The sequence below is a fragment of the Pseudorca crassidens genome, chromosome 16 (genome assembly GCF_039906515.1).
Source record: "Pseudorca crassidens isolate mPseCra1 chromosome 16, mPseCra1.hap1, whole genome shotgun sequence".
In the NCBI taxonomy this organism is placed as follows: Eukaryota; Metazoa; Chordata; class Mammalia; order Artiodactyla; family Delphinidae; genus Pseudorca; species Pseudorca crassidens.
The window spans coordinates 45,521,431-45,545,424 of record NC_090311.1 but is presented as its reverse complement, the minus strand read 5'-3'; the positions used below and the strand labels follow the sequence as shown (position 1 = coordinate 45,545,424).

General features: G+C 37.5%; 1 protein-coding gene across 9 annotated transcripts in view; it reads left to right on the top strand.

Annotated features, from left to right (window-relative positions):
- MARCHF8 (membrane associated ring-CH-type finger 8) overlaps window positions 1-23,994 on the top strand; it is a 118,476-nt gene that overhangs the window by 3,959 nt on the left and 90,523 nt on the right. Inside the window, exon 2 of one of the 9 annotated variants that reach the window (XM_067710195.1) lies at window positions 64-288. The exons of 7 other annotated variants lie outside the window; for them this stretch is intronic. The gene's annotated coding sequence lies outside the window, so the exon portion shown is untranslated. Of the gene's footprint in view, window positions 1-63; window positions 289-10,645; window positions 10,715-23,994 lie in introns of all 9 variants that reach the window. One more of the 9 variants, XM_067710194.1, reaches the window with a different exon arrangement.

The window sequence follows — 23,994 nt, the reverse complement described above, 5'->3', positions numbered from 1 at the left end:
ACCTTGCCACTGCTTCATCAACTAAGTGTATGTAACATTTTAAATCCTTTGTTATCATTTCAGCAGTCTTCAACAGCATCTTCATCAGGAGTAGATTGCATCTCAAGAAACCACTTTCTTTGCTCATCTGTAAAAGCAACTCATCCACTAAAGTTTTATCAAGAGATTTCAGCAATTCAATCACATCTTCAGGCTCTACTTCTAATTCTTGTTCTTTTGCTGTTTCCACCACATCTGCAGTTACTTCTTCCACTGAAGTCTTGAACCCCTTAAGAACTCATCCATAAGGTTGGAATCAACTTCCAAACTACACTTAATTTTGATATTTGGAACTCTTCCCATGAATCATGAATGTTCTTAGTGATATCTAGAATGATGAGATCCTTTCCAGAAGGTTTTCAGTTTTACCCAGCTGTATCAGAGGAATCACTATCTATGGCAGCTACAGCCTTCTGAGATGTATTTCTTAAATAATAAGACTTGAAAGTCAAAATTACTCCTTGATCCATGAGCTGCAGAATGGATGTGTTAATGGTCATGAAAACACCCATACAATAATCTCATTGTATATCTCACTCAGTGCTCTTGGGTAACCAAGTGCATTTTCAGTGAGCAGTAATATTTTGAAAGGAATCTTCTTTTATGGGCATTGGGTCTCAACAGTGGGCTTAAAATATTTAGTGACATGTTGTGAAAAGATATGCTGTCACCCAGGCTTTGTTGGTCCGTTTATAGAGTGCAGGCAGAGTAGACTTAGCATAATTCTTAGGGACCCTAGGAATTTCGTAAATGACCATTGGCTTCAACTTAAAGTCACCAGCTGCATTAGTCCCTAATAAGAGAGTGAGCCTGTCCTTTGAAGTTTTGAAACCAGGCATTGACTTCTCTCTAGCTATGAAAGTCCTAGATGATATCTTCTTCCGATATAACACAGTTTCATCTTCATAGAAAGTCTGTTGTTTAGTATAACAACCTCATTAATCATTTTAGCTAGATCTTTTGGGTAACTTGCTGCAGCTTCTACATCAGCACTTGCTGCTTCCTCTTGCACTTTGATGTTATGGAGATATCTTCTTTCCTTAAACCTCATGAACCAGCCTCTGCTAGATTCAGACTTTTCTTCTACAGCTTCCTGATCTTTCTCAGCCTTTATCAAATTGAAGAGAGTTAGGGCCTTCCTCTGGATTAGGCTTTGGCTTAAGAAAATGTTGTGACTGGTTTGATCTTCTATCTAGACCACTAAAACTTTCTCCATATCGGCAATAAGGATATTTCACTTATCATTCATGTGTTCACTGGAGCGGCATTTTTAATATTCTTCAAGAACTTTTCCTTTGCGTTCATAACTTGGCTAACTGGTGCAAGAGGCCTAGTTTTCAGCCAGTCTTGGCTTTCAACATGCCTTCCTTCTTAAGCTTAATCATTTCTAGCTTTTGATTTAAAGTGAGAGGACTCTTTGTTTCATTTAAACCATCCCTTCTCTTGAGGATTATTAACTGGACTACTTTCACTATTGTGTGTCTCAGGGAATAGGGGGGCTTGAAGAGAGGGAGAGAGACAGGAACAGCTGGTTTGTAGAGCAGTCAGAACATACACAACTTTTATTGATTAAGTTTGCCATCTCACATGGGCATGGTTCATGGCATCTAAAACAATTAAAATAGTAACATCAGAGATTACACTGATCACAGATCACCATAAAAATACAAGAATAGTGAAAAAGTTTGAACTATTTTAAGAATTACCAAAGTGTGACACAGACACACAGAGGACACAGAGTGAGCAAATGCTGTTGGAAAAATGGCGCCGATAGACTTGCTCAATGCAGGGTTGCCACAAACCTTTAATTCGTAAAAAATGCAATATCTGCTAAGTCCCAGTAAAATGAAGAACAATAAAATGAGGTATGCCTGTATGGGATCTTTGAGTGGTGCCAGGCTATCTTATCAGGTCCAGATAAGCCTTTCTTGTTCAAATGAATTAAGAAAACACATTATTTATTACTCTCCTCACCAAAGTATTATAATAAGGGCACAACATGACTAGTAAACAGTAGCATTTGGAAGGTGAAGCATAGACACACAGTATTTACTCTTCTGTAGCAGTTCTTTAATGTTTATGGACAGATATAAAGGAAGGTTCCCTTCCCTGGAAGGGAAGGATGTTTCTTGATTGGACTCTGATTTTGTTCCCTGGGAGAAACACTCACATCCTTTTTTCTCCATGGCTCCAGGGAACATCCTTAGGTTCTTCTTTTTCCATTATTTTGTTTGCTCACACCCTGTGTCCAGAATTGATGCTGGAAGCATGCTGTCCTGGGTATCATGCAGTTTGCCTGTTTGTAGAAGGTTGGACTCCCAGAGGTTGTTTTTTTTTTTTTTTTTTTTTTTTTGCGGTACACGGGCCTCTCACTGTTGTGGCCTCTCCCGTTGCAGAGCACAGGCTCCGGACGCGCAGGCTCAGCGGCCATGGCTCATGGGCCCAGCCGCTCCGTGGCATGTGGGATCTTCCCGGACCAGGGCACGAACCCGTGTCCCCTGCATCGGCAGGCGGACTCTCAACCACTGCGCCACCAGGGAAGCCCCCAGAGGTTGTTTTTAAGTCTTGAACAGACATTCTAAATCTGGGCCTGTTGTTTTTCTGCCAATACATTTACTACAGAAACTTAGCAGACTCTTAATCCATTTGCTTCCAGTCAATTCAGAGTACCAATAACCAAATAAATTTTTGATTTTTGCTAGAAACAGCCAATAATAATCAGCCTACACTGTAAAGTTTCATTTTCCAGTTTTTCCCCATACAGTTTTAAAGTCATCATGTGTGTGATTTGCCTTCTGAGTTACAGCCATCAACAGGTTTTGTAACCATTTTTCTACTGCATAAGGTGGATCATCATCTTTTCCTTCTCTGATATGAAATTCCTCATTACGTACAGAGTGGTGACTAAGAAAAATGCAACTTGTTGAGGGTTTTGTTATGATAGCATCCCACTTGTGGTAGCGGTTTCTGTTGGAGAGGTGGCCAAGGAACTAGTTGTTTTATTTGTAGAAGTTTCTATTTTTAGCTAGTATTTTACTAGTACTCAAAACCTGAGACCTGAGCTCTTTGGCATCCTATAGGCAAATTAGCTCATTTTGTATATTTATTATTTCACATACTTTTTATTGTGGCTTTCTCCACTTTGCTAAATTAATTAGTATTCCCATATTTTCTGTCTTTAAAAAACAGTTGAAATCTTTTTTGTCTGCTTGGGTGCCGTCTCTCCTCATTTGTGGCCTTGTGATTTATGTCTTTTTTTTTCCTTTTTCTTAAATTTAATTTTTCATTTTGAGATAACTGTAGGTTCATATGCAGTTGTAAGAAATAATGTAGAGGGATCCCATTTAACCTTTATACAGTTTTCTCCAAAGTTAACAGCTTGCAAAATTTTAGTACAATATCACAACTAGGATATTGACATCTTTATAGTTAAGATGCAGAATATGTCTGTCACCACAAGGTTCCCTCATGTTGTTTTTTAAAATAATTAATTAATTAATTTTGGGCTGCGTTGGGTCTTTGTTGCTGCGCGCGGGCTTTCTCTAGTTGCGGCGAATGGGAGCTACTCTTCGTTACGGTGCACGGGCTTCTCATTGCAGTGGCTTCTCTTGTTGCGGAGCAAGGGCTCTAGACTTCAGTAGTTGTGGCATGCGGGCTCAGTAGTTGTGGCTCGTGGGCTCCAGAGTGCAGGCTCGGTAGTTGTGGCGCACGGGCTTAGTTGCTCCGCGGCATGTGGGATCTTCCTGGGCCAGGGCTCAAACCCATGTCCCCTGCATTTTGGCAGGCGGATTCTTAACCATTGCGCCACCAGGGAAGTCCCCCTCATGTTGTTCTTTTATAACTACCCCCACTTCTCCCTGCTCCCACTGCCTTCTTAACCCCTGGCAACCGCTAATCTGTTCTCCCATTTCTATAATTTTGTCTTTTCAAGGATATTATATAAATGGAATTATACATTATGTGATCTTTTTGGATTGGCTTTTCTCACTGAGCATAATTCTCTGGAGATTCATCATTGTTGTTTCATGTCCAAATAGTTCTTTTTTTATTCCTTTTACATTGCTGAATAGTATTCTATGGTATGAATGTACCATAATTTGTTTAATCACTTACCTGCCGAAGGACATCTAGTTGAATAAAGCTATTACAAACATTTGTGTGCATGTTTTCCTGTAACCATATGACTTCATTTCTCTGGTTATAAAACTCCTGGAGTTGCTGGGCTGTATGATATTCACATGATATGTTTTAGGAAATTGCCCAAGTGTTTTCCAGAGTACCATTTTACATTCCTACCAATATGGAAAGGATGGTTCAATTTCTCCTTATCCTTGCCCACATTTTGCTGTTGGCACCATTTTTAATTTTAGTCATTCTAGTAGATATGTAGTGATAACTTCATTGTGATTTTAATTTGCATTTCCCTAATGGCTAGTAAGGTTGAACATATTTTCATGTGTTTATTAGCCACTTGTATATTCTCTCAGCAAAAGTCTCTTCATGTCTTTTGCCCATTTACTAATTGGATTTTTGTTGTTGTTGACTTCTAAGAGTTCTTTATATATTTTAGATACTAGTCCTTTGTCAGATATGTGGTTTGCAAATATTTTCTCCCACTCTGTGGCTGATCTTTTTACCCTTTGAAGAACAAAAGTTTTTTATATTTATGAAGTTCAATTTATAAAGTTTTCCAATTGGGAATCAAGGCTTTGGTGTCAAGTTTAAGAACTCTGTCTAACTCTAAATCCTAAAGCTTTTTTTTTTAATGCTTTTTCTCCCCTAAAAGCTTTTAGGTTATACATTTAAGTTCATGAACTATTTTGAGTTAATTTTTGTGTAAGGTGTTGAAACTTTATTTGAGGTTCATTCTTTTCCCCTTATTGCTCTGGCACCATTTGTTTAAAAGTTCTCTTTCCTTCACTGAATTGCTTAATTAAAAGTCATTTTGGCATATTTGTGTGGGTCTATTCATGGGTTCTCTGTTCTTTTCCACTGAATTATATGTCTGTCTCTCTGCCAGTATCACGCAGTCTTGATAGTAGCTCTATAATAAGTCTTGAAATCAGTAGAGTGATTCTTCCCATTCTCTTCTCTTTCGAGTGTTTTAGGGGCTTCCCTGGTGGCGCAGTGGTTGGGAGTCCGCCTGCCGATGCAGGGGACGCGGGTTCGTGCCCCGGTCCGGGAAGATCCCACATGCCACGGAGCGGCTGGGCCCGTGAGCCATGGCCGCTGAGCCGGCGCGTCCGGAGCCTGTGCTCCGCAACGGGAGAGGCCACGGCAGTGAGAGGCCCACGTACCGCAAAAAAAAAAAAAAAAAAGGTTCTTGTCAAAATCTTTTAAAGACTTTTGTAGACATAGACAAGATTATTTTTAAATGCATATGCAAAGAGAAAAAGCTAAAACACTTTTTTTTTTTTGTGGTACGTGCCGGCTCAGCGGCCATGGCTCACGGGCCCAGCCGCTCCGTGGCATGTGGGATCTTCCCGGACCGGGGCACGAACCCGCGTCCCCTGCATCGGCAGGCGGACTCCCAACCACTGCGCCACCAGGGAAGCCCTTGACAAGAATCTTGTTAAGCTTGTGTATTAATTAGGGAATAGTAGACATTTTTACTTTGTTGACTCTTCCAGTCCATGAATGCAGGTATGCATCTTAATTTATTAGTTTATTCTCTAATTTCTTTCATGAGCATTTTATAGTTTTCAGCATAAAAGGTCTTTGTTACATTTACACCTAAGTATGCCGTATTTTTTCATGATTGTAAATGGTGTTGTATTTTTAATTTCCGTGTCCTTGTTTTCATTGTTTGTATTAGAAGTATGACTAATTTTTGTATGTTTATCTTGTATACTACAACTTTGCTGAATTCACTTATTCTGCGAGTATTTTTTGTAGATTCCTTGGGACTTTCTGTGTCATCTGAAAATAGGTACAGTTTTCTTTCTTTCTAAGCTGCATGCCTTTTGTTTCTTTTCTTGCCTTACTGCATTGGCTAGAACTTCCAGCACTATGTTGTAAATAAGAGTTGCCTTTTTCCCAGTCTTAGGGGCAAAGCAATTGTTTTCTTATCATTAAGTATAATATTAGGTGTAGGGTTTTTTTTTTGTAGGTGCTGTTTTTCAAGTTAAGGATGTTCTTTTTTATTCCTATTTTTCTGAGAGTTTTTTTTCTTAAATCGTGAATGGGTGTTGAATTCTGTCATACGCTTTTTCTTTGTTCATTGGAATCATATGATTTTATTCATTAGTCTCAACATAGTAGATTACATTGATTACTTTCCTTTTTTAAAAAAAATTTTATTGGAGTATAGTTGATTTACAATGTTGTGTTACTTTCTGCTGTACAGCAAAGTGAGTCAGTTATACATATACATATATCCACTCTTTTTTAGATTCTTTGTCCATATAGGTCATTACAGAGTACTGAGTAGAGTTCCCTGTGATATACAGTAGGTCCTTATTAGGTATTTATTTTATATATTATAGTGTGTATATGTCAGTCCCAATCTCCCAATTTATCCCTCCCCCTGATTAATTTTCAAAAATTGAAAATAATCTTATATCCTTGGAATAAGCCTCACTTGGTCATGGTTTATAATTCCTTTTATATTTTCTGAATTCTGTTTGCTAATATTTTAAGGATTCTTTTTTCTGTTTAGAGAACTTCCTGTAGCCGTTTCACCCTTTGGGGGTACATCTACTGGTACACAGTCTCTTAGTTTACTTTTGTCTCAAATGTCTTGATTTCCCCTTCCTTTTTGAAGCATTCTTTTTTTTGGATATAAGGTTCTGAGTTGACATTTCTTTTTTTTTTTTTTTTTTTTGCTCACTGCTGTGGCCTCTCCCATTGCGGAGCACAGGCTCCGGACGCGCAGGCTCAGCGGCCATGGCTCACGGGCCTAGCCACTCCGTGTCATGTGGGATCTTCCCAGACCGGGGCACGAACCCGTGTCCCCTGCATCGGCAGGCAGACTCTCAACCACTGCGCCACCAGGGAAGCCCCTGAGTTGACATTTCTTTTCTTTCAGTCCTTGAAAGGTGTTGTGTCTTTCCTTCTGGCCTCCCTGATTTTTCATGAAATATTTGCTGCCATTTAAATGATGTTTCCCCTGTAGGTAAGGTGTTACTTCTCTCTCACTGCTTTCAAGATATATATGTTTTTCTTTAGTTTTCAGAAGTTTGACTGTTCCATATCTTGCTGAGGATTTCTTTGAGTTTATCGTGTTTGAGGTTTGCTCAGAATCTTGAGTCTGTAAATACATCTTTTGCCAAATTTGGGAATCTTCAGCCATTATTTCAAGTACTTTTTCAGCTCAGCTCTCTCCAATGACATGAATGTTAAATCTTTAGTTATAGACCCACACGTGCCTGAGGCTCTGTTCATTTTTCTTTTTCAGTTTATTTTTCTCTTTGACATTCAGATTGGGTAGTTTCTATTGGTCTGTCTTCTGATTCACCGTTTTTTTCTGTCCCCACCATTCTGGTGAGCCCATCTCTTGGTTTTTGTATTTTGGTAATTGTATTTTTCAGTTCTGAAATTTCCTTTTAGCTCTTCTTTATACCTTTGCCTAGACTTTTTTTTTTTTTTTTTTTTTTTTGCGTTACGCGGGCCTCTCACTGTTGTGGCCTCTCCTGTTGCGGAGCAGGCTCAGTGGCCATGGCTCACGGGCCCAGCCGCTCCGTGGCATGTGGGATCTTCCCGGACCGGGGCACGAATCCGTGTCCCCTGCATCAGCAGGCGCACTCTCAACCACTGCACCACCAGGGAAGCCCCGAGACTTTTTTTTTTTTTTAACCAAGACACAGCAGTGGTGGGGATGAAAGTCCCAGATACCTACTCAGCCTCCTTTGATAGCGTCTTGATGGGGATGTTGGGATGCTTTGTTACATCTTGGTGAGAGAAGATGTCTAGTCTACCCTTGGTCTTTGCTGGCATGGGTAGGGGTGTGGCCACAGGTTTTTTTCTGTGGTATTTGGCTGGAGTAGGGTGATTGTTGCCTACTTTTTTTTTTTTTTTTGTCTTTCTAGGCTGACCCTTTCCTACTCCTTTGGTTATTACAAAGAGCAGGCTTTTCTTGGGGCTTTTTTGTTTGTTTGTTTACACTTCTTGGTGTTTCTGGATTTACCAATTCTTCAGCACCAAGTTTGGATTATATGAGGCAAAAAGAAAACCCAGGAAATTGAACACCGTGTCTTTCCTTGAATCCTGAGGTCCCTAGCTGGTATGCCTCCTCCTTTCTGCCTTTCAGAGTCTTGTATTATTTTTACTTACAATGTGCAGAGTTTTTACTTGTCCTTAGTGGAAAAATAGGGAAAAGTACATTAACTTCCCAGAAGTGTAAGCTTCTTCTTTCTAAAAAATCCTTTTATTATCATTTTAATAGAGTCTTGGTGGAAGAGGAACTAAACCTAAGTATTCAGTCCACACCTTTATTACTTCTTAATATTTTATTTCATTTGTATGAATTAGGCAGATTGAATATGTTATTTGCTCAGTGCTTGTATTGTTCATGGCACACAATCACGTGGAAGAGCCTTTGGAAATAATTGAGAGCATGAAGCTTTGCTTGGCTAAGGTTTCTCAAAAAGCTCCAAGCCATAATCAGTTCCTTGTGTGTTGCTCCCAGAAAGATTAGTTTGCTTCTTGGTGAATTTCTTTAGGGTAGTTGATGTAGAAGATGATACTTTAATACTGTAAGCTAATTTTTAAGTTTAAATGACCTTTTATTTTATGCCAGGAGGCTACATACTGTAAATCTTTAAATTTAACTTGATTTGTTAAAAATTAATTTAAATATGTTCTCAGGAAAGATATCTTTATATTAGATTATATCAAAGCATTAAAAATTTAAAGAATCACTGAAAGTCTTAAGTTTGTTAATTCAGTTGTGATAGTGTTAGGAATGTTCTAGTGCTTACCCAGATTGCATAGCAGTTAAGGATATGGCTCTGGAGCCAGCTTCAGTGCTGAATGATGACCTTGGGCTGGGTTTCTTCATCCATAAAGTGTGGATGATCACAGTTACACTACTTCATAAAGTGATAGTGATGATGTGAGTTGTTTTTAACTTATTAAAACTAAAAATATTTTTCTATGTTATCATAAAACTTTAAAAATGTCAATTCTATTAGTAACAGCATCTAATACAACTTGAGATTAGATTTAAGAGTTAGGAAACCTGAGTTCCACCCCCAGCTTTCCTGAATAGCTGCTTGACTTTTGCCAAGCAGCCTTGCTTCATCCCTTTCTGCCTTATTTTACTCATTTATAAAAGTACGGTTGAGTTTGAACTGGTTGATCTCTAAGATTCCTTCTCTTTCTTCCATTCATTTTTTGTCTCACTGAATCATAATTGAGCTAGTTATAACACAGTTCATGAGGAGAACACATTTTACAACCAGGAGAAGAAAAAGGATTCGGGTGGGGAGGGCAGGATAATTTTACAGAAACTTTTAAGTGCTGATATATTGAGAATAATTAAGTTTGTTTCACGCAATTCTAATCGAGGGCAAAACTAATGCCTGTGGATGGAAGGGTGGCGCTCTTGGAAAATCATCACTGGATGCTAAAACGTGTGGGTGAATGTTCGATGAGGAACAGGATAAGGTGGCTCATCGAAATGGGCCACCTTAAGTGCTGGATGCTTCCTAACACTGAAAGGACAAAAATCAAGGTCAGACTGACAAATGATAGAGTCAGGTCGAGGTTATTTAATTCTCAGCCAGGGATGGTGCTGGATGACTTCTCTAACTTTCTGGCCTCCCATGGGTAGAAATCATGACATGATGAAGTTGTTAAAATAATCAAGAAAAAACATATTGTAATGTGGCACAGAGGTCACTAACTTTAACTGAATTATAATAATGACAATTCATATAATAAATTCCTTTTTATTTGCAGTTTGTTTTTGGTTGAAGTGCAGACTGAGTACATTTTGTTCTCAGTTTTGAAAATGTTGCTTCTCTTAACTCTTACGTGGTTTTTGATGATTCATGTGGGGAAAGGAGCACTATTACTTTCTTCTTTTTGAATGACCTTTGATTTTTTTTAATGTCTTTGTTGGAGTATAATTGCTTTACAATGTTGTGTTAGTTTCTGCTGTATAACAGAGTGAATCAGCTATACATATACATGTATCCCCACATCTCTTCCTCCTGTGTCTGCCTCCCACCCTCCCTATCCCACCCCTCTAGGTGGTCACAAAGCACAGAGCTGATCTCCCTGTGCTATGCAGCTGTTTCCCACTAGCTATCTGTTTTACATTTGGTAGTGTATATATGTCCGTGCCACTCTCTCACTTCGTCCCAGCTTACCCTTCCCCCTCCCCGTGTCCTCAAGTCCATTCTCTACGTCTGCATCTTTATTCCTGTCCTGCCCCTAGGATCTTCAGAACCATTTTTATTTTTAGATTCCATATATATGTGTTAGCATACGGTATTTGAATGCTTGCCACTTTTCTTTTAAGCTAAGCTGGGAACTGTGAGTTTGGGTTCTTAGGTCCTTGAGATATGCAGCTAAATTTGTCATCAACTATGTGGGTGCATTGCCAACTTCTCTGGAGATGTTTACCAGTCTGGGCAATTTTGATAGTATTATCTTCTTACAGTTTCTGCTGTGAGGCAGTCTTTGAAGAAATATATGATATGTGGCAGAGCAAGCCGTTGGGGAGAAAAAGGTATTCTTATTACTTTTATTAAATTATAATGTTCTTGTTCCCAGCTCCTGCGGTAGAATTTTGGTCCAAAGGAACAACTATCTCATCCTGCCTTAGCATCTGGTTGAGGAGGGTGTGTGTGTGTGTGTGTGTGTGTGTGTGTGTGTGTGTGTGTGTGTGTGTGTGTGTGTGTGTGTGTGTGTGTGTGTGTGTTTATTTCCTAAAATACCTCAGGTCTCCTTTACGCACTCTGTGTCCTGGTCTGCAGCGCTGCTGACATTTGTGTGTGGGTAGTTTGTCGTGGGAGCTGTCTGGTGCAGTTTAGAATGTTTAGCAGCTTTCTTGGCCTCTTCACACTAGATGCCAGTAGCCTCCCGACAGTTCTGGCAACGAGAAATACCTCTAAGACATTGCCAAAAGTCCCCTGGGGGGCAAAATCACCCTGGTTGAAAACCACTGACTTAAGAATGCCTCTCAGCCAGCCCCCTGCCACAGTTGTGGCCATCCTACTCCCATCTGGTTTCTCCATGTTGCCAGCCTTGGTCACAGCCTCTTCCTCCTAATTGTGCTCTGCTCAGGTAATTAGGTGGAAAGTTGCCAAGTGGAAGGTGGAATCAGTGGGGACTAGGGCTGGAGTCAGGTGTGGCCCTGGGTAGTGGCTGAGCACTGCAACATGCAGATGGGTGTGTTTTTTGGTGGCAGCTAATGATTAGACTTAAAAACAAATGTTCTTTGACATGAAACTGAGCTGACAATGACACCGGTGGTCCTAGCGTACAACACTAATCAGGTATGTGATGTCTTCATGTTGTCTGAAGCCTGCCTTGGGAGTCTGGAGTTTCAAAAGAAAGCTCTTTTCTCCTCAATGTTTTTATTTGAAAGAAGCAAAGAAAAGAGAAACTGCATCTTGGTGAACTTCCTTATTCAATTTAGATTTCATTTTTGAGGTGACTTTAGTAGCTAGAGTCAATAATTTTTTTACGTGTACGAAATGAGGTGGAGGAATTTGTAAATATGAAGCATCAAGTGTTTAATGAGTGCATCTGGGGATGGTGCCACGACCTCAAGAAATGCTCAGAGTGCTGAGGGAGTGAGACAAGGTAATTGCAAGTGATACCACCATGTAAGGAATGGTGGCTCTGTCTTGGGTGGGGGCAGGTGGTGAGGGGTGGGCAAGGAGAGATCTCATAGATAAACTCGAGACTGGAACAGGTGTTCACAGTCCTTGTTTTATTCATTTTCAAACAATCAATTTTCATTATTAGTGCTTTTTTCTAGGCTTTACTGATTGTTTTTTATCTAATCAAGGTCATCCTGAATGCCCATTTTTATAAGTTTTATTCTCTTAACATTCATTGCATGACATTTTCCATTTTTAGCAACTCTTAAGGACTGCATGTTATGGTTATATCCCAATTTATTTAACCATTTCCCTGTTGCTTAACATATAGCTTATTTTAAAGAACTTTGCTACTGTAAATATCCTTTGATGAGTAACTTTGGGCATACGTTTGAATCCACAGTTCAGATGATTTCTTTTTTTTTTTTTTTTTTCCTTGCGGTACACGGGCCTCTCACTGTTGTGGCCTCTCCCGTTGCGGAGCACAGGCTCCGGATGTGCAGGCTCAGCGGCCATGGCTCACGGGCCCAGCTGCTCCGAGGCACGTGGGATCTTCCCGGACCGGAGCACGAACCCGTGTCCCCTGCATCGGCAGGCGGACTCCCAACCACTGCGCCACCAGGGAAGCCCCAGATGATTTCTTTAGGACAGTGTCATGAACCTGGGTGAAGTGGTATGGATATTTTTAAAGCTCTTGGCTTATATTGGTGAACTGCATTGCTGAAAGTTCCTAATTAACATTCCCACTAGCAGGGTGTTGAGTGGCCACTTTAGGGCATTCTTGCCAATGTTGAGTGTTTTAAAAAAGAAAATAACTGACTTAACAGGTGGAAGACATCTCATTGTTATCTTCCTTTGCCTGTTTAAATTATTAATGAAGTTTATTTTTTGTTTTTACTGTTTTTCTTTTTCCTTTAAAAGTACATTAGCCTCTTTTGCGAATTGGCTGTACATGTTGTTTTCCCATTAATCTTTTGGGGTGTTACTCCTTTTCTTCTGATTCCTTTATAAAATTTATTTATATGTTGAAGGAAGTGACCTTTTCTGTCGTGTTTGGCGAAACACTGTTCCAATTTTATGATTACGTCTTTTGCTTTATGTGTGACTTTTAATTTTGATATGATTTCAAATTTAGAGAAGGAGTGTAAGAGTACAAAGAGTTACCATATATCCTTTACTAAGATTCACCAATTGTTATAAATTTACCCCATTAGCTTTATCACTCTCTCTCTATGCATATATAAATGCATTTTTTTCTGATTCATTTGAGTCTACGTTGTGTATACCCTAAGACCTGGGGCATTCTGCTATATGAGCATAGTAAAATTTAATAATACAGTACTGTTGTCTAACTCACAGTTCATATTGCATTTTCAACAGTTGTCCCTATAATGTCCTTTATTGCTCTTGTGTTTTCTCTGTCCAGTGTCCAATCCAGAATCATGCTGAATTTGGTTGTCATGTTTATTTAGTCTCTTTTGATTTGGAATAGTTCCTCAACCTGTCTTTGTCATTCTTGATATTAACATTTTTGAAGACTGTAGACCAGTTTTTTTGGGTTTTTTTCCTAGAATGTCCCTCAATTTGCATTTGTCTGAAGTTTCCGCATGGTTAGAGTCAGGTTATACATTGTAGATGGAATAACACAAAAGTGATTTTTATTGTTCTCAGTGCAAGACAGTTTAGAGCCACCTGACGTTAGTTTGTTCCAGTATTGGTGATAACTTTGGACCCTTGGAGAAGTTGATATTTGCCAGATTTCTCTACTGCCAAGATACAGATTTTCCCTTTGAAGTTAATAACTATTAACACTATATAAATATCCTGTTCCTCATCGAATATTCACCCACACGTTTTAGCATCCAGTGATGATTTTCCAACTCCATACTTCCTTCTGTATTTATTAGTTGGTGTTCTGCTGTAAAGAAGAGCTCCACACCCGTTTATTTATTTAATTATTTATTTGAATTATTCATAGATCTGTTCTTATTTAGTGGCCTATGATTCATTACTCTAATTATTTTGATAATTGTCCCAGACTTAGTCAGTGTGAATCCTTTCAAGCTGGCTTCTGTCTCCTTTTTATATGTCACCATAATTCTTTGAACATTTTTTTGCTTTCTGGTGCAACAAGGTGCTCTGGGCTCATTTTATGTGCCTCAGCCCTCAAATCAGCTTTTCTCCAGGGAGCCTTGTTCCTGTTAGTGGGGAACAAGATCTGGGTGCATGTTGGGTACAACTAGCGTGTCATTACTTCTACTCCCTTTCTGTGGACAGAGCTAAGATATGTTTGTGTGTGTATGTAAGACACATATGCACATGTACAGATATATCTGCATTTTTTACTTATATATTTTAAAAACTGTGATTTTGTATTGATACTACTAATGTTAATCCAACACCACGGGGAGACATTCTGGTGTCCCTCCTTATGTTGAATTTTGTCATGTGCTTTTGCATCTTGCTTACACACAGGGTGTAAAGGTATTCTCCTATGTTTATTTCTAGGAGTTTTATAGTTTTGGCTTTTAGGTTAAAATTAAGAGGTACAAACTTTCAATTGCGAAATAAATGACTCACAGGTATGAAATATACAGTGTGGGGAATATAATCAATAATTATATAATATCTTTGTGTGGTGACAGATGACAGCTACACTTATCATGGTGATCATTTTGAAATGTATAGAAATATTGAATCACTATGTTGGGTACCAGGAACCAACATAGGGTTGTAGGTCAATTATACTTCAAAAACAAGGTCATAGAAAAACTCATAGAAAACAAACTCATAGAAAAAGAGATGAGATTTGTTGCTATTGGAGGCGGGGGCGGGGGGAAATTGGATGAAGATAGTCAAAAGGTACAAACACTCATGTATAAGATAAATAAGTACTAGGGATGTGATGTACAACATGATAAATACAATTAACACTCCTCTGTGTTATATATGAAAGTTGTTAAGAGAGTAAATCCTAAGAGTTCTCATCACACGGGAAAAATATATTTTTCTATTTCTTTAATGTTGTTATCTGTGTGAGATGGTGGATGTTCACTAAACTTATTGTGGTCATCATTTTATGATGTATGTAAGTCAGATCATTATGTTGTACACCTTAAACTTACACAGTGCTGTATGTCAATTATATCTCAATAAGACTGGAAGGAAAAAATAGATGTGTGTACTGACCTAAACTTTTGAAGCTTACTGTCTCATGAAAATTTGCTGCTTTGAAACTGGCTTGGAAAAATAACATATTAAAAATAAAAGTCAGAGCATGGAACTTTTTCTGTTTTGAAGTCAGAAGACTGTTCTTCAAAATAAATGCATCAGAAAATTTAAAAAAAGATCTATGATCCATCTCAAATTATTTTTTGTTCATGATGTCAGATTAGGGGTTAAAGTTTATCTTTTTTTCTACATGGATATCCAGTTGCTCTAGCACTATTTGTTGAAAAGGATTTCCATTCCTCATTGAATTGCTTTGGTGCCCCTTTTGAAAGTCGGTTGACCATGTAAATGTGAGTCTATTCCTGGACTCTCTGTTGTGATATGTTTGTCTGTCCTTAGGCCAGGACCATACTTTGATGATTACTGTGGCTTTATAATAAGTCTTGAAGTGTAAGTCCTTCAACTTATTTTTTTTGAAAATTGTTTTGGCTGTTTTAGATCCTTCGCATTTTCCTACACATTTTAGAATCAAATGGCCAATTTCTGCAAAAACATCTGGTAGGAATATGAATAGAATTCTCATTTGGGCAGAATCAACATCTTTATAGTAGAGAATTTTCCAAATTACAAACAAGGTGTATGTCTCTGTGCAGTTAGATATTTAATTTCTCTCAGCAGTGTTTTGTAGGTTTCAGTATATGAGATATGCGTGTCTTTCATTAAGATTATTCATAATTAATCTTCTCTTTGACATTAAGATAAATTTTTAAAATTTCACTTTCATTTTGTTACTACTATGTAGAAATACATTTGGATTTTGTGAAATGACCTTGCATCCTGCAGCCTTGCTAAATTGACTTAGATTAATCTGGCTAGACTAATTTAGATTTCCTAGAAATTTCTATGTTAGTAATTATGTACTCTGTGAAAAGAAACAGTTTTATACCTTCCTTTCCAATTTTTAGGCCTTATGTTTCTTTTCCTTGCAATATTACACTGGCTAGGACCTTCTGTCCAGTTGTTGAATACGAGTGGTAAGAGTGGGCGTTCTTGTCTTGCTGCCAATCAAGTGGGGAGGGCCTCAAGATTTCACTATTAAGTATGTTATTTGCTGTAGATTTGTATGATTGAGGAAATTTCTCTGTTTCTAGTGTGCTGAGGGTTTTTATTTTTTAGGCTCAGAATGGATGTTGATTTTTGGCAAGTGCTTTTGTTGCATCTGTTATTATGTTACATGACACTGACTTTGAGATGTTAATCCAACTTTATATTCCTGGGATAAACCCCACTTGGTCATGATATATTACTCTTTTTTAAGTTGCCAGTTTTTCTGTTAGTTCGCCAACGATGTTTTCATCTGGGTTCATGAACTATGTTCATGATTTGTAGTTTTTTGTAATTTTTTTTGATTTTGTTTATAGGTTTATGCAGAGCATCTAAAATGAGCTGGGAATTGTTCTCTTCCTTATTGTTTGATAGAATTCACCAGTGAAACCATCTGAGCTTTGAGTTTTCTTTTCCCAGACGGGTATACTAACCAGTTCAATTTGTTTAATAGATATATGGCTATTCAGGTTTTTTAAATTTCAACTTGTGTCAGTTGTGGAAAGTTGTGTTTCTCTTTTTCCATTCTCTTTACTTTAGACCTGTGTCTTTATATTCAAAGTGTATCTCTTGTAGGGTATGGTTGGGTCTTGGTTTTTGTGTTGTTTTTCTTTCTCCCCATTCTGACAAGCTCTACTTTTTAATTGGAATATTTAGTCCTTTTATATGTAATATATTGAATACTTACTGATACACAGTTGATTCTCATTATTCATGGATTATATATCTGCAAATTTGCCTACTCACTAAAACTTAATTCTGATCCTAATGTCAGTGCTCACAATGCTCTTAAGGTCATTCATGGACATGCACAGAACAGTGAGATTTTGAGTCATCTAGTATGCAGGCTCCCAACTGAGGTTGAAAAGTCAAACTCTGCCTTCTCGTTTCATTTCTCATACTGTAAACGTGTCCTTTTTGTGATCTATTCAGTGCCATGTTTTTCACATTTTTGTGCTTTTTTGTGTATTATATCACTGTTTAAAACTACCCCTAAGCATAGTGCTGAGGTGTTGTCTAGTGTTCCTAAGTAAAGAAGGCTGTAATGTGCCTTACATAGAAAATAGGCATGTTATTAGATAAACCTCCTTCAGGCAGGAGTTAAAGTGCTGTTGGTCATGAGTTCAGTGTTAATGGATGGACAAAATATATTTGCTAAATAAGGTGTCTTTAAACAGAAACAAACATAAAACAACGGTATGTATTGATGGTTGACTAAAGTGTTGTGACCAGAGGCTCCCAGGAACCTAACCTTTTATTTCCCCTACGAGCAATGGTTCTGTATTCACTAATTCCATGCTCATGGCAACTTTATAGAACATAACTGTGCACATTGAGAACTGGCTGTAGTTAGGTTTAGATCTTTCTTTTTTTCTTTATGTTACTCTTTTATTCCATTACTCTATTGACTTTTATCGTGTTCCATTTAATAACTTTTTTTTAGTGGTTGCATTTGCAATTGCAGCATGCATCCTTAACTTATTTCCAGTCTTTCCTACTCTTAGAGTTAATATTTTACCGATTCTTTTAAAAAAGAAGCACCTTGCAACAATATAATTCCATTCCCATCACGTTCATTGTGCTATTGTTTTCATATATTTTACATAACCCTTCATTGTACCCTAATGTTACACTTCCTGCATTAAACAGCCGGCACCTTCTAAAGAAATTGAGGAGAAAATGATAGTTCTTCTTTTACCCGCATATTTTCCATCTCTGGTACCCTTCATTTCTTTTTGTAGATTCTAGTTTTTATCAGGTGTCATTTGCTGGGAATGAATTTCCTTAGTTTTTGTTTATCTGGACATCTTTATTTTGCTTAATTTTTGGAGAATATTTTTGCTGCATATGGAATTCTTTCAGCATTATAGATGTCATTTCATTGCTTTTTGGCTTCTTTTTTCTGACAGAAAGTGGTCATTCATATTGTTGTTACTGTTATTGTTGTCATTGTTATTATTTCTAGGTGCTTTCAAGATTTCTCTCTTCAATTTTGGTTTTCAGCAGTTTATGATGCTCAGGTGCAGTTCTGTTTATATTGATCCTACTTACGGTTCACTGAGTTTCTTGGATTTATAAGTCAGTGTTTTTCATCAGATTTGGGAGGTTTTTGGCTATTGTACCTTCAAATACTTTTTCTGCTCCAATATCACTCTCTTCCCCATCTATATCTCCAATTATATATATGTTACACTGCTTGGTATTATCTCACAGGTTTGTGAGAGTGTGTTCATTCTTCTACAATCTTTTTTTTCCTCTGTTTTTCAGCCTGGATAATTTATATTGGTCTGTTTTCCAGTTCTCTAACTCTTTCATCATCTCCAATCTACTATTAAGATCATCCATTAAGTTTTCATTCTTTTCAGTTCTAGGATTTCTGTTTAGTTCTGTTTCATAATTTTCATTCCTCAGTTGAGATTTCCATTCATTAAGACCATGTTTTCTCAACTTTGTCTCACAGTGGGTAACAGATGAAATGGGCCTATTTATTATTATTAGAGCTCTTCCTGTTTTCTTTTGATTAATACTTAATATTTTTAATCCTTTCATTTTCAACTTTTTGTGTTATTATTCATTGCATATGTCTTAAGCAGTATATAACTGGAGCTGTTTATATTTTATAAAATAATCTTATAATCTGTCTTTTACTTGGCAATTTTAATTAATTTATGTATATTATGATTATTGATGTATTTGCAGTGATGCCTGTTCATTTTCTTTGTATTTTTTGTTTGTACTTTTCTGTGCCCCTTTTTTCTCTTTTCTTGTTTGTTCTCCTTTAAAGAAAATAAGGTTTTTGCAGTTATTTTTTTCTTATGATGCATTTCCTCTGTATTAATTTGGGAGTTTTTTCATGGTTTATTCTTGAAATACTACCATAGACTTCTTTTTTAATTATTATTTTTTTAATTTTAGTGAGTTTTTTTTTATACAGCAGGTTCTTATTAGTTATCTATTTTATACATATTAGTGTATAGATGTCAATCCCAATCTCCCAATTCATCCCACCCCCCCCACCCCACTCCCCACCCCCCACTTCCCCCCTTGGTGTCCATACATTTGTTCTCTACATCTGTGTCTCTGTTTCTGCCTTGCAAACTGGTTCATCTGTACCATTTTTCTAGATTCCGCATATATGAATTAATATACGATATTTGTTTTTCTCTTTCTGACTTTCTTCACTCTGTATGACAGTCTCTAGGTCCATCCACGTCTCTACAAATGATCCAATTTTGTTCCTTTTTATGGCTGAGTAATATTCCGTTGTATATATGTACCACATCTTCTTTATCCATTCGTCTGTCGATGGACATTTAGGTTGCTTCCATGACCTGGCTATTGTAAATAGTGCTACAGTGAATATTGGGGTGCATGTGTCTTTTTGAATTATGGTTTTCTCTGGGTATATGCCCAGTAATGGGATTGCTGGGTCATATACCATAGACTTTTAAGTTAACAAAACTGAAAGTTATCAATATCTTAATTGCCCTCCAAGAAATACAAATACTTAAAAATATTTTAACTCTAGTGACCACTCCTCCCTCACTTAAACATTTTGGTTTTTCAGATTTCAATTTTTTTCTTGTTTAAACCCACGAATTGCAAGCTAATATTATTTTTAGCATGAAAATTGTTTGTTTACATTTATTTACTTCCATGTTTACCAGTACTTGTATATCATTTCTTCTGTCATCTCAGATCTCATTTTTGAGATTTTTTTACTTTTCTGTGACATAATTTTTCAGAGTGTCTTTATTGAAAGAATGCTGGCAATAAACTCTCTCTGCTACTTTTTATTCTTTATTTCATCTTCATTCTTAAAGTATAGTTTTGCTGGACATACAATACTAGATGACAGCTACATTTTCTCTGTATTTTGAAGATAATATTCTACTGTCTTCTGGCTTTTGTTGTTACTGGTGAGAATTCTCTAGTCAAATCTAATTGTAATCTGTTCTTTTTCTCTTTGGCTGTTTTGAAATCTTTTCTTTGGCTTTATTTTGCAGTTTACTACAATGCGTCTAGGTGTTCAGTTCTTTTTGTTTATACTAGTTGGTATACATTGTGTTTCTTGAATCTTGATCCAAATTTTTTGTCCATTTTTGAAAATTCTCAGCTCTTATCTCTTCAAATATTGTTTCTGTTATTGGTTATTTCTGCTGATTGTCACTCTTAGAGATATGTTTCTTCGTGTATATGGTAAATTTTGATCTGAGCTTTGTTTTTTTTTTTTCAGACTTAATCTGTGAGAGTCCACAGGACCTCAGTTGAAGATGGTTTCCTCATGAGGCCATTTGAATATGAATTCTGCCAGGAAATAGGGTGCACTTTTGTCCTGGATAACATTATCCACTTTTCAGAGTACCAGTACTTAAGTACTCATTACAGGCACATTTTATTCACCTGGCCTTGTGAGGGGAAAGGGGTTCTAGTAATTTCTTGATTGGCTTATCTGTTATCCTCCTGGTTCTAACTTTACCTTCACTCCTCAGTCCTTCTGGAGCTATCCAGTGTTGTCAATTCCTCAGCCTTTTGCAGGAGTTCTACAGTGTCATTATCACCCATGCCACTCTCAGTTTTGTGACTAACAGCTGGCTTCCTGTGCTTCCAAATCCTTGAACTTTCATTGTGCTACAGAGTCTTTTTGAGAAGTGTCTTTAACTCTATTTACAACTCCCTTGTTTTATGCAGTGTAGTGTGAATGACAGATACCATGTTCTCCAAGCCACATTGTGTTCTCATGCTCTATGGCTTTCTTTGGATTAAACTGAGGCTGTTGCTTTAGAATGAATCGTGCCCTTCCCCCTGTCCCCCCACCTTTTTGAGAGTTCCCAGACTTTTTTGTAAACTGGCCTTTAGCAGGACTGACCCTGCCCGTAACCCCAGTCATGTGCAAAATCTCTCTTATCTTTCTTTCCTGGAGTGGTCCCAGTGCAGGCTCAGCTGGGAGTCATGCTTAGGAAGAATAATGTTGTATGTGAGTGATTTTCAAAGTAGTGATTTACTCAGGGTTCATCTTTCTCAAATAAAACCACCAAAGTTAATTGAAACTATAGTAACAGGCAGAAAAGTATCAGTGATACTTTCTCTTATTTGTTAAACACGTATACTATGGTTATTCTTACTAGATTTATTGCTAAATCATTATTATTATTATTATTTTGTAGGCCTGAATTGGCATATTTAACTAAAAGTCTGTGGAATGAGGCTTGGCACCGTGCTTTCCTAACTACCTGATCTAAGGCATCTGTTAGATTGGCACTGTGTACTTACCAGCGGTCTTGCCATCATTATTATGGGGTGGCCAGAGGAGTGGTAAGCCCCTAATGACTGCAGCCACAAAAGGACTACTGCTTCCGTAGTTGGTGCTGCCTCATTTGACCTCCTTTAGCTGTGGGCCTGCCTCTTCTGGCCCCTCACTCCCATTCAGAGTGACTGTGAAGCCACATTCCAGCCCTGTCCTCTGCACAGAGGCTCATATGGATTTTCTGTTCATAGTCATACTTCTGACCTCTCTCATTTCCTTTAAGGACTTTTTTTTTTTAATCTGCTGTTATTGTGCTGGTGATCCATAAAGTTTATTGTGAAAAGAATTATACTTTAAAAGCTGTTGTGGTAGCTAGAGACACATATAGGGTAAAATAGGCAATGGGTAGGAAGTGTTAAGAATAAGCATCTTTTATTTGCTATTGACTTATTTTTTTCTTCCAGTTTTATTGAGATATGATTGACATACAGCACTGTATAAGTTTAAGGTGTACAGCAAAATGATTGACCTACATACATCGTGAAATGATTACTACAGTAAGTTTGGTAAATTTACTGCATTTTTTGTTTAATGGATATAGAGTTTCAGTTTTGCAAATTGAAAACGCTCTGGAGATCTTTTCCCAACAATGTGAATATATTTAACACTACTGAACTGTACATCTAAAAATGGCTAATTTGATAAATTTTGTTACGTGTTTTTTACTACAATAAAAAAAGTGAGCATCTTTTGTGGGATATACATTTAAAAGGTTAAGGGCAGGGTTTTGGATTTTTTTACCTTATTTATTTGTACTTGGTTCTATTTTCTCATCCTTTACCACAACTTGAATTAACAGATTAGAGTTATTGGAGGGTTTACTAGAGCAGAGGAGATGTACAGCAAACTGAAATTTATTCATTTAACATTTATTGAGCAGCTCCTATGTAGCAGGCTCTGTGCTTTTAGTTTATAGTTCAGAGAAGTAAGGGGTATGTGCCGCAGAGGAGAGACAAGTGAAAGAGTACAAGTATTGCCACTTATGCTGAAAGAATTGTAGAAGGGGAAAGTTATGCATACCATGAACATTTTGTCAGTAACTTAAAGCATATAGATATACAGTCATTCATCAAATTTTCAAAACCTAACTATGGAATATTTCAGTCATATACAAAAGTAGAGGAATAATATGACGAGCTACTGTTTGTCCATCCCCCAGCTGGACAGCCTCTTTTGTTTCCTTGTATTCCTTCTCCCACTGCATATTTCAAGCAAATTCTAGTTATCATATAATTTTATCTAAATATTTCAGTACTTTCACTGAAAGGTAAGGGCTGTTTTCTTAGAATTGACCATAGAACTGCTGTCACTCCAAAGTTATTTCATACTATTTTTTTTTCAGTTGATTTGTTTGAATCAGGATCTGATCATAGTCCATCCATACATTACATTCAGTTGATGTGTTTTCTTAAAATTATCTTTTAATCTATAGATTCCCCTTATTTATCTTCTTTGTTCTTGAAATGTGTCTGCTGAATAAATCTTGTCATTTATCTTGTAGAACTGCCCATACTGTGAACTTTGCTGAATGCATCCCAGTGGTGTCATTTAACATGTTCATCCTCCTACCCCACCGTTAGTTTTAGAGATTTAAGTTCTTTTTTTCTTTTTTGCAAGTATGTTTCATAAACAGTGGTTTCCAACAGCACATAATGTCTGATTGTTGTTTTTTCTTTGTGATATCAGTGGCCACTTATAATTTGCATTATTTAATTGGGGTTTGCACGATGTTGCTGTTCTAGTTTCATCATTCCCTCTTCATTTATTAGCTTTTAGTTTACTTCCATAGAGAAGTTTCTCTTTATCAACTATTTGGTTACCTGGAGGTACAGTTCATACAGGGAAAACAGGTTAAATGACTGATTCTTTTCCTTTGTTTATAACTCTTGGAAGGACCTTAATATCTCCAAAGATGGCCAAATGATTTTTTTCTTTATTTTTAAAAATATTGTTAGGAACACATGAATTTTACACATTTGATTATTTTTTAATAATCAAAAATTTTTTAAAAATAAATTTATGTATTTATTTATTTTTGGCTGCATTTGGTCTTTGTTGGTGGGTCTTAGTTGCTGCGCACGGGCTTTCTCCAATTGCGGTGAGCAGGGGCTACTCTTCATTGTGGTGCGTGGGTTATTTTTTTTCATTGCGTGGCTTCTCTTGTTGCAGAGCTTGGGCTCTAGGTGCGCAGGCTTCAGAAGTTGTGGCACGCGGGCTCTGTAGTTGTGGCTCACGGGCTCTAGAGCGCAGGCTCAGTAGTTGTGGTGCATGGGCTTAGTTGCTCCGCAGCATGTGGGATCTTCCTGGACCAGGGCTCAAACCTGTGTCCCCTGCATTGGCAGGCAGATTCTCAACCACTGCACCACCAGGGAAGTCCCTCAAGTTGTTTTCTTATGGATGATCAAGTTGTCCCTTCTTTGGCCAGTGAGAGCACCTTCAGGTTGGCTCCTGGGTCCTTTTGATATGAATGCCTTTGATAGCTTCTTGCTTCCTGGTGTGACAAGATATCCATGCTCATCAACTTGTATATTTCCAGCTGTAGCTCTGGAATAAGCCCTTTCTTCAATGAGCTGTGGTTCCTTTTAATGGGAAGTTGTA